Source organism: Larus michahellis, chromosome 3, assembly GCF_964199755.1.
Source record: "Larus michahellis chromosome 3, bLarMic1.1, whole genome shotgun sequence".
Lineage (NCBI taxonomy): Eukaryota > Metazoa > Chordata > Aves > Charadriiformes > Laridae > Larus > Larus michahellis.
The window spans coordinates 116,932,865-116,949,140 of record NC_133898.1 but is presented as its reverse complement, the minus strand read 5'-3'; positions in this window follow the sequence as shown (position 1 = coordinate 116,949,140).

Below are 16,276 nucleotides of genomic sequence, written 5' to 3'. Positions count from 1 at the left end.
CTGGCAAGACTTCCTCTCTCTGCATCTAAGTCTAACATGGCACCTTCCAGCTTTTTCAAAGAGCGAAATACAGTCAACTTGAAAAATAAAAAAAATTTGCTTTCATGGAAAAATCACTGTCTACAAAGCATAATTTAAGGTGAGAATTTAAACAAATACTGCCAAGACAGATGAAGAAGAGCTTCTTATTTCACTGTAGTTTACCTTGATTAAGAACAAAGTTAACTTAGATGAATTAACAATGTAGTTCAAAGTCCAGTATAATTTCAAAGGCAGCATATTGTATTAGACAAGCTCTAAAACAGACTTCAGTCACAGAACTGATTGAAGTCCTTCATGAAAAAAAGTGCCCACAAATATGCTTGTCTTTTTCTCCTTTAGGATGTTCCGAACTCCTGTTTTATTGGCCTTCTTCCATATGTTCCAAGCGGGTGACAGACCAGTGATAATGTGATTAAGCAGCTCTAAAACTTTATGAGATAGTGGAATTTCAGCTACTGAAAAAACATAGCTTTTGGAGAATGATTCAAAGGAACTCAGTAATACAATTGTTAGATGGAGATTTAGAAAGTCTAATATATTAATTTTATTAATCTTGCTGCAGAGAGAGAGAGGGGGAAGGAAGGAAGGAAGGAAGGAAGGAAGGAAGGAAGGAAGGAAGGAAGGAAGGAAGGAAGGAAGGAAGGAAGGAAGGAAGGAAGGAAGGAAGGAAGGAAGGGAAAGACAAATAAATAAGAAATTAAGATAGTGATAGATAAATGGAGAAAGAGAGAGAAAGAAAGACAGGAAGAAGAAGAAAAGGAAATAATTAACATCTGAAAGTTAGATTTAAGTTATTGTTTTAATAAAAGAAGGTGAAATAGATGAAATTAGCAATTGAAATGCTTGGGAGTTAAAAAAACGCATGATAACACTGAGATTGAATAGACTGAATAATTTGCAATTTGAAAAAAAAAAACATTTATTTTTAGCTTTCCAAAAATAAAAGTAATAAAAGAGTAAACTCCATAAGCCATTACAGAGAAAAACAAAAACCAAGAGGAAACTCTAAAGGCAATTAAGGATTTTGACAGCTTGTCATGTGCTAAGAATGACTAAACAAAAAGTTTTAACTTCCATAAAGGAAATATGTTAAACTTACTTAATTGATGGTGAGAACATGAACATAGAAAACAGATTTAGTAGTTACAAAACTAGATTTGTCTTTGAGGGTTTTGTTTGAAGGTTTTTTTTTATTATTAGGTGACGTGCTGTAAACAGAATACTCAATGAATTACGTGAAGAATTTTGGCAGCATTAGAAAAAACTGTTTAGGTTAAAAAAATGTTATGGGAGCCATAACAAATAAACAATGTTGGAAAATGTCCATAGACACAAACTCAGCATCCTTAAAATCTGTGAGTAGTAAACTGTAGTCCAGCCTTCTGAGTAGTAATATTTATTTGACAAGAGTAAGACTTAATAAGAACATTTTCTTTACTAATCATTTTGGCAGTAATTGAAATATACAGAAAATAAACTCCTACGAGCATAAAATACATGTTAAAGTGTTTGCCTATTTTCACTGAAATTTTGCTAGATATTCCAAAACCAATGCCATATAGGTTTATTGTGATGAAAATACTGGCAGTGATTCTTTTTCATGCAAAAAAATTTGAGCTTACTTAAAGTATTCTATTTGGAATGTACAACACATTTTTTTCTCTGGCTTTGAAAGCATGATGTGGAGATGAATATAAACATCCAGTTCCTGGACACCAACTCCATTAGGCAAAACACCACAAAAGGAGAACAGAGGTAAATGTTGAACTGATGCAAAGCTTTTAGAAACTTGTAGTGGCTCATGGTGTTCTTCATCATTTTGACAAAGCCAAACATTTAGGACTTGGGTTTCAGGAAATATTTCAGGTTAATCAAAACTTATCAGAACAAAAAATCTAGGTGGTTTTCAGTCTGTGGGACAATTGAGCTTCATCACAGCTGGTTTCAATCTGTGACAGAAAGAAGATATGAACCACCGTGTACTCTAGTAATTTCTAGCTGATCAGATTATTTCAAACTATTGAAATTGAACTCAGCTATATGATGACCAGAGAATCAGGAACTTCAAAGTGCACAGATAATGTTGCTTTCACAGACTACCTTGCTCTATGTGTCTGTCTACTAGGACTAGAGAGATTTAAACTGTCAGTTTGATGTTATTTAGAACATAAAAAATAACTTCCCATTGCTGTGGGTAGCTTTGACTCCAAATGTTATTACATTTTCTTCATAAAACCTCAGCCAGTAGTTAGGAAATATATATTCCCTCACATAAAACACGTCGCTCAATAATTTTATAATTTTTTAAAAATCCAAGGGTATATTAACAAAAATTGGGATTTTTTTTTTCAGGGGAAAATATGAAAACATATTTATTGAAAGCGTACTTTTGAAAGAATAAAATATTAAATTTAGAAGGAGCTGGTAGAATATTACAACTTAACCACAACATCCATGCATTCCAGCAAATGTGACTACCCTTTGGGGTAGTATCCTTTGGCTACTCCTGATGTGACTTATTAGTTTGTCTCTTCCTAAAATCTAGAATCACCATAAAACATCTAATACCACAATACTAGGATCATTTCTACATCATAAGACCTAAGTTGAAAGTCTTCTTGTGCCACCACTATGTACTCACAAAACAGCTACCTGCCCATGAAGGCTATACCAGTAGTCGCTTTATCTGGGCATAAAACAGGCAATGGCTTGTTTTTCTGATATTGTAGGCAGCTGATAGGGCCAGGCAGGCATGCGTACAGTTGATCCCTCACACCACAATGAAGCAGCCACATCCAGACTGTCTCTTTGCTGACGCCCAGGCTGCATCTGGGTATTGCCTGAGAGTGTGGTGCCTGGGCTGGCATGAAACACCACGGACAAGCCACACTCCAGTGCTCAGATCCATTCCCTAGCACTGTTTAGTATAGTATAGTATACTATACTATACTATACTATATAGTATACTATATAGTACACTAGTATAGACAAAGCTATGGAGACACAGTAAAGCAAAGGCAAGTGAAGTGAATAATATAATGAATGAGAGCAGATAGAAGAGAGATGTTCCTCCCAAATCAGTCCCTGAGATAAGGCATTCCATTCACTAATGTACTGCATATGATGCATGTAGAAATCTGCAATGCCATTTACATTATTTGAGTTGTGTCACCCTGCCTTTGATACTGAAATAAAAAATTTATGTTCCAAGGAAGGACATGTGGGCCTGAACTTGCCTTCTGTTGACTTAGCTCAGGATCCTTATTTAGCGGGGTAGGCAGATGCCAGCCAGGAGGCTCACAACTGCACATTGAAGCCAGTCAAAGACATCCCTACATCCTTGGCCTTTGAAAACTACATATTGTTAAGAAGGCAATTGTTAAATGGATACTATTGTGCCTACAGAGTCCCTGAAGAGCGATTAGCTTTTAGACAAAAGAAAAAAGTTTGCTTTCTGCCATTAGTATCTTTAGATAAAATTAATTCTTGGGTAGCCAGCTTTATCTGATTCCCAATTGCTTACATGTTGCTTAATCACTTCTGTTCGAGAGCTGATGAATAACAAAATAAATTGCACTTTATATATAATCAGATCCTAAGTTAAGTATTTTTTCCTGTAATGGGAAACTGCTCTTTAATATTCTCGATTTTGCTATTACATTGCAGATCCATCCCATAGGGAAATAAGTTAAAGAAAACAAATAATCAATTCTCTCATGTCCCTCTATACACAGAAAGCTGATCATTAAAAAAGATTATGGACTATTAATTTGATTATTCTATAGTTTTACAAGACAGAGTAGGGAAGAGAGGAGGAAAATGTTTTTAAAGGAAGGACTTCTGTCCTTCTTTGATGTAAATACATTTTGTTGTGATAATTATCTTTTAAGTACAGTCTTTGATGTGTGAATGACTTTTCCTAGTCTTGGAAAGATTTCACAGTAATTTTATCAAGAGCTTTGCATCTTAAAAGGAGTAGATTTCCCAGTACATTTCAGAATAAGTAATTTTTAGTTAAAAAGATATAGTCAGAAGAGTATTTTTTTATTTTATTTTCTATGACATTTATTTTGACCTTTCACATTTACCTCAAATCTTTCTTTCTTGCGGCTCTGACATGAAGCACCCGTCTTGTGAACACTAGAAATTGTTCTACTTATTACCAGTTCAAACTAGGGACATTTTTTGAAAGCATCTATCTGGAGGATAATGTTAGTTCAATAATTATATTGGAATATATTTTGATTGCCAGTTGCAATGTAACCAGTATCATACCAATTTCCACTGGCAACTTTCTTGTTGCCTATAAACCTTGAAAAAGACTTCAAAATGTAAAAGTCAATAACAACAAGAAAGGTTTTGTGAGATGAGGTGTTTCTCAAAGTGTCTCAATGGCTGTTTTATTCTTCTACACATGTAGTAATTTTCACTCCAGCTCATACCTCCTCTAAAATCTATATTTATGCTGCATAGAACTCATATGCCATGATAACACACTCCAGAATAACATTTTGGTTTGTACTCTGTTTTGCTTTATTATCTTTTTGTAAAGAAAAAAATGCATGTGTGTTTTTCAAAACTTTATTACAAGGAAAAGTCTCTTGAAATGCTATTTTTGCACCAATGGAGAAAAAAAAGAGCTTTAAAAGATGCATATGTTTTGCAAAATAGAGGAGTACGTGTTTTCTAAATCTTGTTCCATTTCATTGGTCTTCAGTCATTTATTTTTCAATCTCACTTGTACTTCTTTAGAGTCACTATAAAAGAGATTCATGATAACTAACAGATACTCTGTGGGCCTTTCTGCTACTTTCTGTAGTGCTTAGTATAATGTTTTTGGATAAAGTTTGCTTTATATGTGACTAGATAATATACTTAGGTACCTATAATGAAAATACTGCATATACATTATGCACCTGGCTACTGTGAAGTAACGCTTCACAGTTATCCCCTTTTAACCCATTTAGAACATGATATCCCATACTAAAATAGTAATTTGAATAGTTTAGAAAATCTGCAATATGAAAAATCTGTACATGTTGGCTGACATTTAAAACTTAAAAGAACTTCCCTTACCATGACCATATAATAATAATGGGAATGGAAATGCTAGTGGAGATTCCTACCCCATGCAGCTGGAAGTATTCCCACCTGTGTTTGACAGCTCAGTAGGTCAGGCACTGGCTTGAGACCTGTAATTATTTTCTTTGTCACAGTCTTCCAGTATGACCTTTGGAAGGCTATTTTTCCCTCTCTGTGCCTTAGTTTCCACTCTGTCTTGTCTATTAAGCTTGTCAGTTATGGGGGTTGGAATTATCTCTTACTATACGTTTATACAATACCTTAGGGACCTTGATATATTCCCACAACACTGGTAACAGTAACAAATAGCATCAAGCAGTTATGAAAGAAAGTAAGGAAATACTTATGGATGACATCCTGTGGTCTGTGGTTTCATGCAAAGCAAAAACTTATATCATCATATACAATCATGCATTCCCATTTTCATGCACTTCGTGCCACGCCATGCCATGCCCAATGCCAACATAGTTATTTGTAAGGTCATATGATGGACCAGACAAGAAACTAAGTCAGCTAGCATATTTGGAGCTTTTTTCCTGACTCAGAACCATACAAATGTGTTGGGGACATGGACAGTGGGATTGAGCGCACCCTCAGCAAGTTTGCAGATGACAGCAAGATGAGTGGTGTGGTTGTGTGTGAAGCTCATGAAGTTCAACAAGGCCAAATGCAAGGTCCTGCATGTGGGTTGGGGCAATCCTAAACATGGATACAGGCTGCAGAGTACCTGGGGGTAGTGGTTGATGAGAAGCTCAACATGAGCCAGCAATGTGCGCTTGCAGCCCAGAAAGCCAACCACATCCTGGGCTGCATCAAAAGAAGAGTGGCCAGCTGGTCAAGGGGCCCTCTACTCTGCTGTGGTGAGACCCCACCTGGAGTGCTGTGTCCAGTTCTGGGGCCCCCAGCATAAGAAAGACATGGACCTGCTGGAGCGGGTCTAGAGGAGGGCCACAAAGATGGTCAGAGGGCTGGAGCACCTATGCTATGAGGACAGGCTGAGACAGTTGTTGGTGTTTAGCCTGAAGAAGCGAAGGCTCTGGAGAGACCTTATTGCAGTCTTCCAGTACCTAAAGGGGGCCTAGAGGAAGGATGGGGTGGGACTCTTTATCAGGGAGTGCAGTGATAGGATGAGGGGTAACAGTTTTAAACTGGAAAGAGGTAGCTTTAGATTAGTTACTAGGAAGAAATTCTTTACTGTGAGGGTGGTCAGACACTGGAACAAGTTTCCCAAGAAGTTATTGATGTCCCATCCCAGGAGGTGTTCAGGGCTGGATCAGATGTAGTTTTTAGCAACCTGGTGTAGTGCGAGGTGTCCCTGACCATGGCAGGGAGTTGGAACTAGATGATCTTTAAGGTCCCTTCTAACCCAGACAATTCTAGGATTCTATGAAATGTTTAAATGGGAAAAACAGAGAGGATAGTCCAGCATCACAAAAGAGTAGACTGAAAGGAAAGAGATGTAGATGACTCAAGAAACATTCACAAAACTGCCGACCCAGATGCAAGTAGAATAAAGAAGGTGAAAAAATAACTCAAAAAGCACTTTCATGAAGTGAGACAAAGAGAACCTCTAATGTACAGTGGGAGGACCTCAAGATTGTCTCTCCATGCCTTAGTAAGCATATAACTTCTCCATCAGAATAAAGCTGAGCTAAAAGTTGAACCGGGTGTTTCCTGAAAGTGGAGGAAACTCAGGAAATTCTTTCCATCCAGCCCATTCGAAGTCAGTAGGAGGATGAAATGTAATTAAAGAACATGGTTCAGTCAGGAATGAGAATGATGCAAGTGACATTTTATGCCTGGAGTTCATTGTGGCACAAATATTTTGCATGCTTTATAGTACTGCTCAAAACAATATCATCCTATGAGTACACAGTACTATATATGAATCTGACAGTCCACATATGATTCACACCCCCTCCCTAAAATTTTTTAAATTACTGTCTTCTCAATGTAAATTTTCTCCATCCTGTTTGTGTGATTTAAACCATATGTTACTGCTTCTGAACAGATGACATTCAATTGGCTACACATATATACATACACATGCATATATACTTTTATCTAGATATACAAACATTTTTTTCATTCAATTACTTAAAGTGTAACTGGCAGATATTTTACTTGCACAAGTAATCTTAAAATAGCAGAAATACTGATATGCTTCAATCTCCCGGAAACAAACACACAGGAACAAAGTGAATGATATCTCCGCTTGGACCTTGAATACCAGAGAAATATCTGAAGCTGCTGCCAGGTGCCTCTGGCAACCAGCATGCTCTATGCCTGGGCAGGCTGTAAGAACTCACTGCCAACCTGCAGGATTCATGGGATGTGTAGTGCTCAATAGTTCATGTTTTTAAGGATAGCACCAGCTTTATCTGGCATGTCTGCTAGTTGCTATTTGTATGGACACCAAAGCAATGAGTCTGGTTTCTTTTTATCTATCATCTTCTTCAAACTCTATGAAAAAACCCGGTCAGAGACCCTCATTTGATATAAGCTGAAGTTCAATCTCTATCCATCACCAGAAAATCAAGTCAGGTAATTATAGCACTGTGGTGTCATGATTTTTAAATCTGCATTTACTGTTTCTCCTTTTTGTTGAAGTAAAACAGCTATCAGGCTTGAATGCATATCTAAATCCCACGACATACAAGCATTTCCTTCCTATCACAACAACAGATATAATGCACTATACATTACATAACAGCTTTAACATAAAGAGCAAGTGTCAGCTCTACTACTGCAAATAGTATCTTGCTCTCCTAAAATGAACACATTTGCTTTTGTTCTATTAATTATGTCTAGTGAGTACGAGGACCTGACAAGGCACTTCATAATTTTCTTTTGCACTATGTGTGATGCTGTGAATGTCAAATACATTACATTGGACATTATGGGTTTTCATGTGCTGTAATTGTGTCATTAATTACTACCTAATGAAGTGTTTATGTACATACTTTGTGTATGTAAGACTTTTTAAAGAATGTTTTCTATATTGGAGGTATTTCTAATGTTATTTTTTTTAGAAAGAAAACAATATTTTTTCAGAGCAATTTGGCGTTAGTTCACCTATAATTTTTGTTGTAAGAGGCAAATTAAGATGCATCAAAAAGTCATCTAAACAAACCTTTCTTAAAGCAGCATGACTATTTTGAAGCTAACACAGAAATGGCTTCATGTACCACTGAAATACAATATCCCTCTGATTTATGTGGAGTAGCTGCTTAACAGTCCGTAGGAGCAACGTGCAGCATTTTAGAATAAGAAGTAATGAATAAATTTGTCAGCTGAATTTCAAGGAATATTTGAGGTAAGATGAGTATAAAGAAGCAGATTAATATTTTGTCAAAAGATTTTAGCTAATACAACCTTAATTCCAAAGATGAGACATTATTTCATAACTGTAAAAGATCAGAACATTCACCTTAAGGTTCTTATAGGTTACCCAATCCTAATTACTTTTATTTTACCTTCATCGTTTCAATCACACCCAAGAATATGCTCACTGTACATGCCTACTCACAAGTACTTTAAAAATTTTGAAAGCATATTCCGAACAAGCCAGAATTAAACTTACCGGTTTTCTTCTCAAGGATATTTTTTCTTTGTGGAATTATCTGCAGCCATCTTGGCATCTGTTATTTTTATTTGTTCATTTATTTTAAGTTATTACTTTATATTTGCTCCCTGCTTTTTATCGGAATTTAACACTGCAAAAAGCCTCTTTTGGCTTTTAATCCAGCCATTGAAAGTCAAGACGGAGCAGTTACCTGAGGAAAGAGAAAGTTAAAAATGAAGGTGAAATTATAACTCCATTCAAATCAATGGCAAAGTTCTCATTGACTTCAATGGGGATGGAATTTCATGCAGAGTGTGGAATTAAAGATTTATTTTCCTTAAAATGAAAATATTCACCCCTCCTAATGTCATTTCACTGTGTAAAGACAGTACCTCTATAGATTAAAGGCAAACTGCTCTTATCCTTTAAACACCTAATGAAAACACATTTCAGTGACAGAAAAGCAATTTCCGCAAATCAGTACTGTATAATATTATAAGCTCTGCATTTAGTAATATGTGAGTTAAACTGCAGAGAATAATGGTTATATTAAAGTACAGACTAATAAAAGTTGGTGCCTTTACCTCCAACTTCTCACAATGAGGGTTATAAGTCTTTTTAAACATGAGAAGTTTCAGTTTTATGATTTCCACATTAGCTAGCTGATAAAAGACATGCATCATAGCTTTCATTCCCCGTGCTATGCCTAAACCCCATGGCTCTCTACATCTTGGTATGGGGAGCTGAGCAATACTTTCTTCAGTCTTTCCAATGACTTGGCAAAGTTAACCATCTTTCCTGGGATGCTGTTAAAATTCCGTGATATCTAAGACTTCAGACCATGGGGGTCACATAGTGACAGAATACTTTTTGTTAGACAGATAAAAGAGAAAAGATTTTAGTAATAACCATATGAGCATAAGAATTGAAAGGTATGTTTGCACCTTGCAGTTTCATTTCCACAGTGCTCAAAAATGCTGCACATCTGATGCTTGTGCTGTGAGTTCCAATTAAAAATAGTGAATGCTCAAGCTACTTTTTGAAGGGACTTTTATGGTTGCGCCATTATAATTTTACAGTGTTGTGTGGAAATCTGGAAGAATCTTTACACAGAATTTTGTGGAAAGATGCTGCACTTAAATTAAAGGGTAAAAATAAAAAAAGGAAAAGGTAAAAAAGAGTTGGCAAAACCAGAACATGTACCTCCTATGCAAATCATGCCAAGTAAACTTAGTAAGGCACTCTAAAAGCTGGATGGTTCATAAAATGGGAAAAGTGAAGCTAAAAATTAAATTAGACAAAAAATACTTATTGTAGGTGGAAAACAAGGATAAGTTTAAAGTGCATATCTTATGCAAATGCCAGAAAAAAGTGGAAAGATCTAAGAAAGTAGATAAATAATCTGCAGAAAATTCTATTTATCTGTGCTAGGAAGCGGCTGATGTTTTTAGCAAAGTGCTTGAAGGAATAAAATTTTCATATACAGCCATATGCATTGCAAAAGTTTTCCAGTTTAATAAAAAAAATTGTCATGCAGCCATTGAAAAAGCACTTTGCAGAATATAACCTTGCTGCTTAAACAGAACAGGTGTGCACCATATCATGTCTGCACAAATAGCACAAGTAAGATGAGCTAGTTAGAAAGGTGCTGTTCCATTTAACATAGTATGTAGAGGGCTTAGAGTTTTGCTCTTCTTTATTCTGTCATGCTATCAGTAGCTGAAACTAAAACCTATTTAAAATAATAATTGTGGTCAGTGTTGCCCAGTGCCAGGAAAAGAAACAATGAGCAAAACTGAAACACAGGAAATTCTCTTTAAACATGAGGGAAAAAACCTTTCTTACTGTAAGGATTATTGGACATTGGAAGAGGTTGCCCAGAGAGGTTGTGGAGTCTCCATCCTTGGAATTATTCAAAACACAACTGAACATGATTCTGGGCAACCTGACCCTGTATTCAGCAGGAAGGTTGGACTACACGAGGTGAGGTGCTTTGGATATGATAACACGTAAAAGCCTTCAATCAGGTGGTCTTTTTGGAGCCTCAGCCTCAAGAAACATCCAGTTTGACTCTTATGAAAAAAGACCTTTATTGCTGGGTAAGAACTGCAAAATGTATAGGGATGCATACGTTGGTGAAAAATGCCTCATGATTATTTTTTTTTTCTATGGTTCCTTGGGCTACTCCAAATGAGGGGTCAATTTGTTTCTCCTGGCCAAGGGTGAAATTGTGAGAAGGCAGAGCAGAACTATTACGTCCTGTTCATATAGCAGGTTTCCTTATTGCAAAGCAGTACTAGCCAAATAAAAAGGCAGCCTCTTTCTCACCTAGCTCCATCCTGGGCCAGTTAGTCAAGACTGAAAGCATCACTAAGCTCCACAGCAATTTTGTTTTTTGTTTTTTTGTTTTTTTCTTTTTGCATGTAGGGCTAGAAGAAGAAGAACCTGAGTAAGAGTCCATGTTAACTGCAGCAACAGTATAACTGAAATGTTAGCAGGGACTGAATCATCATAGAATCATAGAATACCAGGTTGGAAGGGACCTCATGGATCATCTGATCCAACCTTTCTTGGCAAAAGCACAGTGTAGACAAGATGGCCCAGCACCCTGTCCAGCTGAATCTTAAGTGTCCAATGTTGGGGAATCCACCACTTCCTTGGGGAGATTATTCCAATGGCTGATTTTCCTCTTTGTGAATTTTTTTTCTCCTGTATCCAATCGGAATGTCCCCAGGAGTAACTTGTATCATTACCCCCTGTCTTTTCCATGTGACTCCTTGTAAAAAGGGAGTCTCCATCTTCTTTGTAGACACCCTTTAAATACTCGTTATTAACCAGTGTTTAACTGGTATTAAAAAATGGTTATAACCAGTAATACATGGTTACAAGGTATCCGCCTAAGCCTTCTTTTCTCAAGGCTGAACAAACACAGTTCCCTCAGTCTTTCCTCATGTAGCAGGCTTTCCATTCCTTTGATCTTGGTGGCTCGTCTCTGGAACCTCTCTAGCCTGTCCAAATCTTTTTTGCATAGTGGGGACCAAAACTGAACACAGTATTCCAGGTGTGGACTGACAAGTGCTGAGTAGAGTGGGATAATGACTTCTTTATCTCTGCTGGTGATGCCCTTGCTGATGCAGCCCAGCATCCTGTTGGCTGCCACAGCAGCACACTGTTCACTCATACTGAGCTGCTTGTCCACCAGGACCCCCAGGTCTCTTTCCACAGAACTGTTCCCCAGCCAGGTAGATCCCAGCCTGTGCTGCACTCCTGGATTATGTTTTCCCAGGTGCAAGACCTTACACTTGTCCTTGATGAATTTCATAAGGTTCTTGTTAGCCTGCTCTTCCAGCCTATCCAGGTCTTCCTGCAGAGTGGCTCTCCCTTCCAAAGTGTCCACTTCCCCACTCAGGTTTGGTGTCACTGGCAAACTTCACCAGGGTGCACTCGATCCCATCATCCAGATTGCTTATAAAGATATTAAACAGCGTTGTGCCCCGCATTGATCCCTGGGGCACCCCACTTGTGGCAGGTTGCCAGATTGAAAAGGAGCTAATTGCCACCACCCTCTGCGTGCCGCCTGTCAGCCAGTTCCCTGCCCACCGCACAGACCACTTGTCTAGACCGTAATGCATCAGTTTCTCCTGGAGGAGGCTGTGGGAAACCATGTCAATAGCCTTGGAGAAATCCAGGTAGACAATTGCCCTTCATCAACCTTTTGGAACATCCCCCGATCTCCACGACTTCTCAAAGATTATGGAGAGTGTGTCCTAGCAACGACATCGGCCAGCTCTCTCAACACCTTCAGGTGGGTATTGTCAGGGCCCATTGATTTGTAGGGGTCAAGCTCCTGTAACAGAACTGATGTGTCAGCTATCATCAAAGACTGATGTGTCTTTATTTTTGTGTTTCTTGACAGTGAGAGATCCTAATTTTGCATTCTCAGGAATCTACTAGGTGTTTTTTTTTTCATTTTGTATGGATTACTAATCCACTAATCCACTTGTTACTACTACCTACAAAGCCTCAAAGGGGTGTGTGTGTGTATATTGTACTGCTCTGCTGGAAGAACAGCTGAAAGCTCTGGCATTCAAGTCTATGTCCTTACTGATCTTATTTAACCATTCTGACTTAGCAGATCGAAGCCAGCTTCTTCTAAACTTCTGGAGCAACAAAAGAGTCTCACTTCTGTCACACAACTTCTCAAAAGAATAGGATTTCCAATGCACCTGGAATTTCCAATGACCTGTCCATCCCATTTCATCTATTTTTCAAGGGATTTGCCCAGCTCAGTTTTAAGACATCCAGGCAGGAGAGTTTCCTTCACTTTCATCTGGTGAATATTCCACTGTACAGAGTGACCTCACTGACAGAGAATCTCTCAAGTCATCCAACTCAAGTCTTTTTTGAGTTTCAACTGGTTTTCCTAAGTGTACCACCTGCAGTATCCTGTCCTCTCTCAATTTGGTATTTCTAGCTTTCAAACACTTAAAAAGTATTACCCTAAGCAAAATAAGGATTAAAAAAAAAAAAAATTAAAAAAAATTGAGATCCCAAATGCACAGTGATAACCCTTTTTTTTTTTTTTTTTCCATTTCCAACAGACAGTATTTTCCATTAAGACTATTGCCTGACACAATGTTGTACTTATATACGCTTGTAACTGCTTCCTGGAATTACCTTAGGTAGATCAGATTAGGCAGGTGATTGCTCAGAACCTCGCAGCTGAACAAAAAGTAAATTCTGTTCTCACAGCATGAATATGAAGTATGCCTTTCAGCACACTGAAGGGTAAGGCCATATTTCAAACATGTGAGTCTAAAGACAATCTTGTAAGTCTGTTCATTATAACCGTGAAGAGAAGCCAAATACAGGACCACGGGGATTTTTCTTCCTAGCCTGTTTTCTGCTCAGTTCCCATGTGCAGGTTGGGTCTGTAGCAAGGCCGAGCATGTATTCATAAGATCCAGATACACACGTACAAAACCCACATCTGACCACAGTGCCCAGAATAAGCAGAGACAATTCCCCCCACTAACAAAAAAACACCACCACTCACATAAACATGAATGTTGAGGGCCTGATCCTGACCTTCCTTTGATCTTTAATCAGGATTGAAAGTTATGTGCACGAAGCATGTTCTCTTGATTCACAGGCACAGCCACATTCACAGATTCTTTGAGAATACCCTTGAAACTCCCTTGAAATCTTCACAAAGCCCACCTTTAAGTCTGTCCTGTATCTACATCCAGCCCTCAGGCTTTATACCCAGCCACTTGCTTAGACTCTGGCTTTCTAGGCCTGGTTTTACTCCTAGTCACCATCTAGTTCAGCTTGAAGGTTGATAATGAAAGGCGTGTTGTGGTGGGTTGACCCTGGATGGACACCAGGTGTCCACCAAGCAGTTCTATTACTCCCCTCCTCGGCTGGACAGGGGAGAGAAAATACAACCAAAGGCTTGTGGGTCAAATCAAATCAGAGTAGGATAATGAGAAATAAAAACTAAATCTTAAAACACCTTCCCCCCACCCCTCCCTTCTTCCTGGGCTCAACTTCACTCCCGATTTCTCTCCCTCCTCCCCTGGAGCAGCACAGGGTGATGGAGAATGGCGGTTGTGATCAGTTCATCACACGTTGTCTCTTCTGCTCCTTCATCCTCAGGGGGAGAAGTTCTCACACTCTTCCCCCGATTCAGTGTGGGGTCCCTCCCACAGGAGACAGTTGTCCATGAACTTCTCCAACATCAATCCTTCCCATTTGCTGGAGTTCTTCAGGAACTGCTCCAGCATGGATCCACCACGGGGTCACAAGTCTTGCCAGAAAACCTGTTCCAGCATGGACTCTTCTCTCCAAGGGGCCACAGGTCCTGCCACGAGCTTGCTCCAGTGTGGGCTTCGCACAGGGTCACATCCTTCTTCAGGCATCCACCTGCTCCAGCATGGGCTGCATGTGGGTATCTGCTCCATCATTAACCTCCATGGGCTGCAGGGGGGCAGCCTGCCACACCGTGGTCTTCACATGGGCTGCAGGGGACTTTCTGCTCCAGTGCCTGGAGCACCTCCTCCCTCTCCTTCTTCACTGACCTTGTTGTCTGCAGAGTTGTTGCTCTCACATATTCTCACTCCTCTGCTGCTGCCACACAGCTTTTTTTTCCCCCTTCTTAACTATGTTCTCCCAGAGGTGCTACCACCACAGCTGATGGGCTCAGCCTTGGCCAGCAGCGGGTCCGTCTTGGAGCCAGCTGGCATTGGCTCTAAGGGACATAGGGGAAGCTTCTAGCATCTTCTCACAGAAGCCACCCCTGTAGCTCCCCTGCTACCAAAACCTTGCCATGCAAACAAAATACATACAGAATAGAGAGTGCAGTTACACAGAAAATAGTTAGAAATAAGATTTAGTAAGACAGGACAAACTGCAGTAATGAGCACAGGGCTTGGCCAGACAAACATGCTGACCAGCTGCTGGTTTACACCCGGTCAGCCCCTTTTGCCCTCATTCTCAATAATCTCTATGCTTACTCCTCCTTGATTCACTCCACTCCCTCTCTTTTTCTTTAGCTCTTACACGTTTCCTGGTCTTTAAAGTTTACAACAACCTCCCATTTCAACGTCCCATAAGTTTTGCACAAGCCCACAAACCCTTTCAAATATCCCATAATATTATGGGTTATATTTGAGTATAACACAGAAAGACATCAAAATATCTATATTCATATTATATTTTGCTTAAATGAGACAAATATAATTTACTTAAATGCTTCAGTATATATATTTAAAAATATTTTATTTGCAATCCAGTATAAATTTAGAGAAATACCACTGGAAAAAATCAACAGCTGTGAACCACACATGAATAGATAGTGGATGAGTAATTTTTCCCACTCAGTGGGTAGGAGAACACATGCTTCTGAACACTACATATAGAAAAACCTAGGCACTCTTTAATACACAAAGAGTTTTCTGATTTTCTGGGTATATCCATTAGTCTGTTTTCAAAAATAAAAGTCGTTGCTTTATACTTAACTTTCATTAAATTTCAGTTGGTAGAACAGGGCTAATTGAAATTTTGAAATCCCATAAAATATTACTGGCATAAATTCATTAAAAAAAAAAAAATAATGTTCCCAAGACGCCACAAGAGAAAGCATAGAAAATGCACACTCTGAAAGATGAATATTGTTATAATTTCAGCAACAATTCTCCCCAATGTCCCACATAAAATCTATTGAAATCATTGATCTTCTATAAATTTTAGGCCAAGAAAATAAAGAGAGTCCAACAGAAAAGAAATGAAACATATATCTATACTTTTCCTTTAAAAAATTTAAATAAAGAAACATTTATCAGGCTTGACAGAATCCTTTTGTACAGAAATTGAACATGGGCTTAAAATAAAATGATCATTGTCCACCTCACACCAGATAATAATAAATTTCTAATCTGGAGCAATATTTACAAAAGGATATATGTAGCTTGAAATTATATTTTTCTGGTGAAGATAAGCAGTAGAACTGCAGTCTATAAATAGTCAAAAGTGAGCTTTTTACTATGCTATTGGTACATGCATCATTCAAAAAAGAAGCCAGTTTAG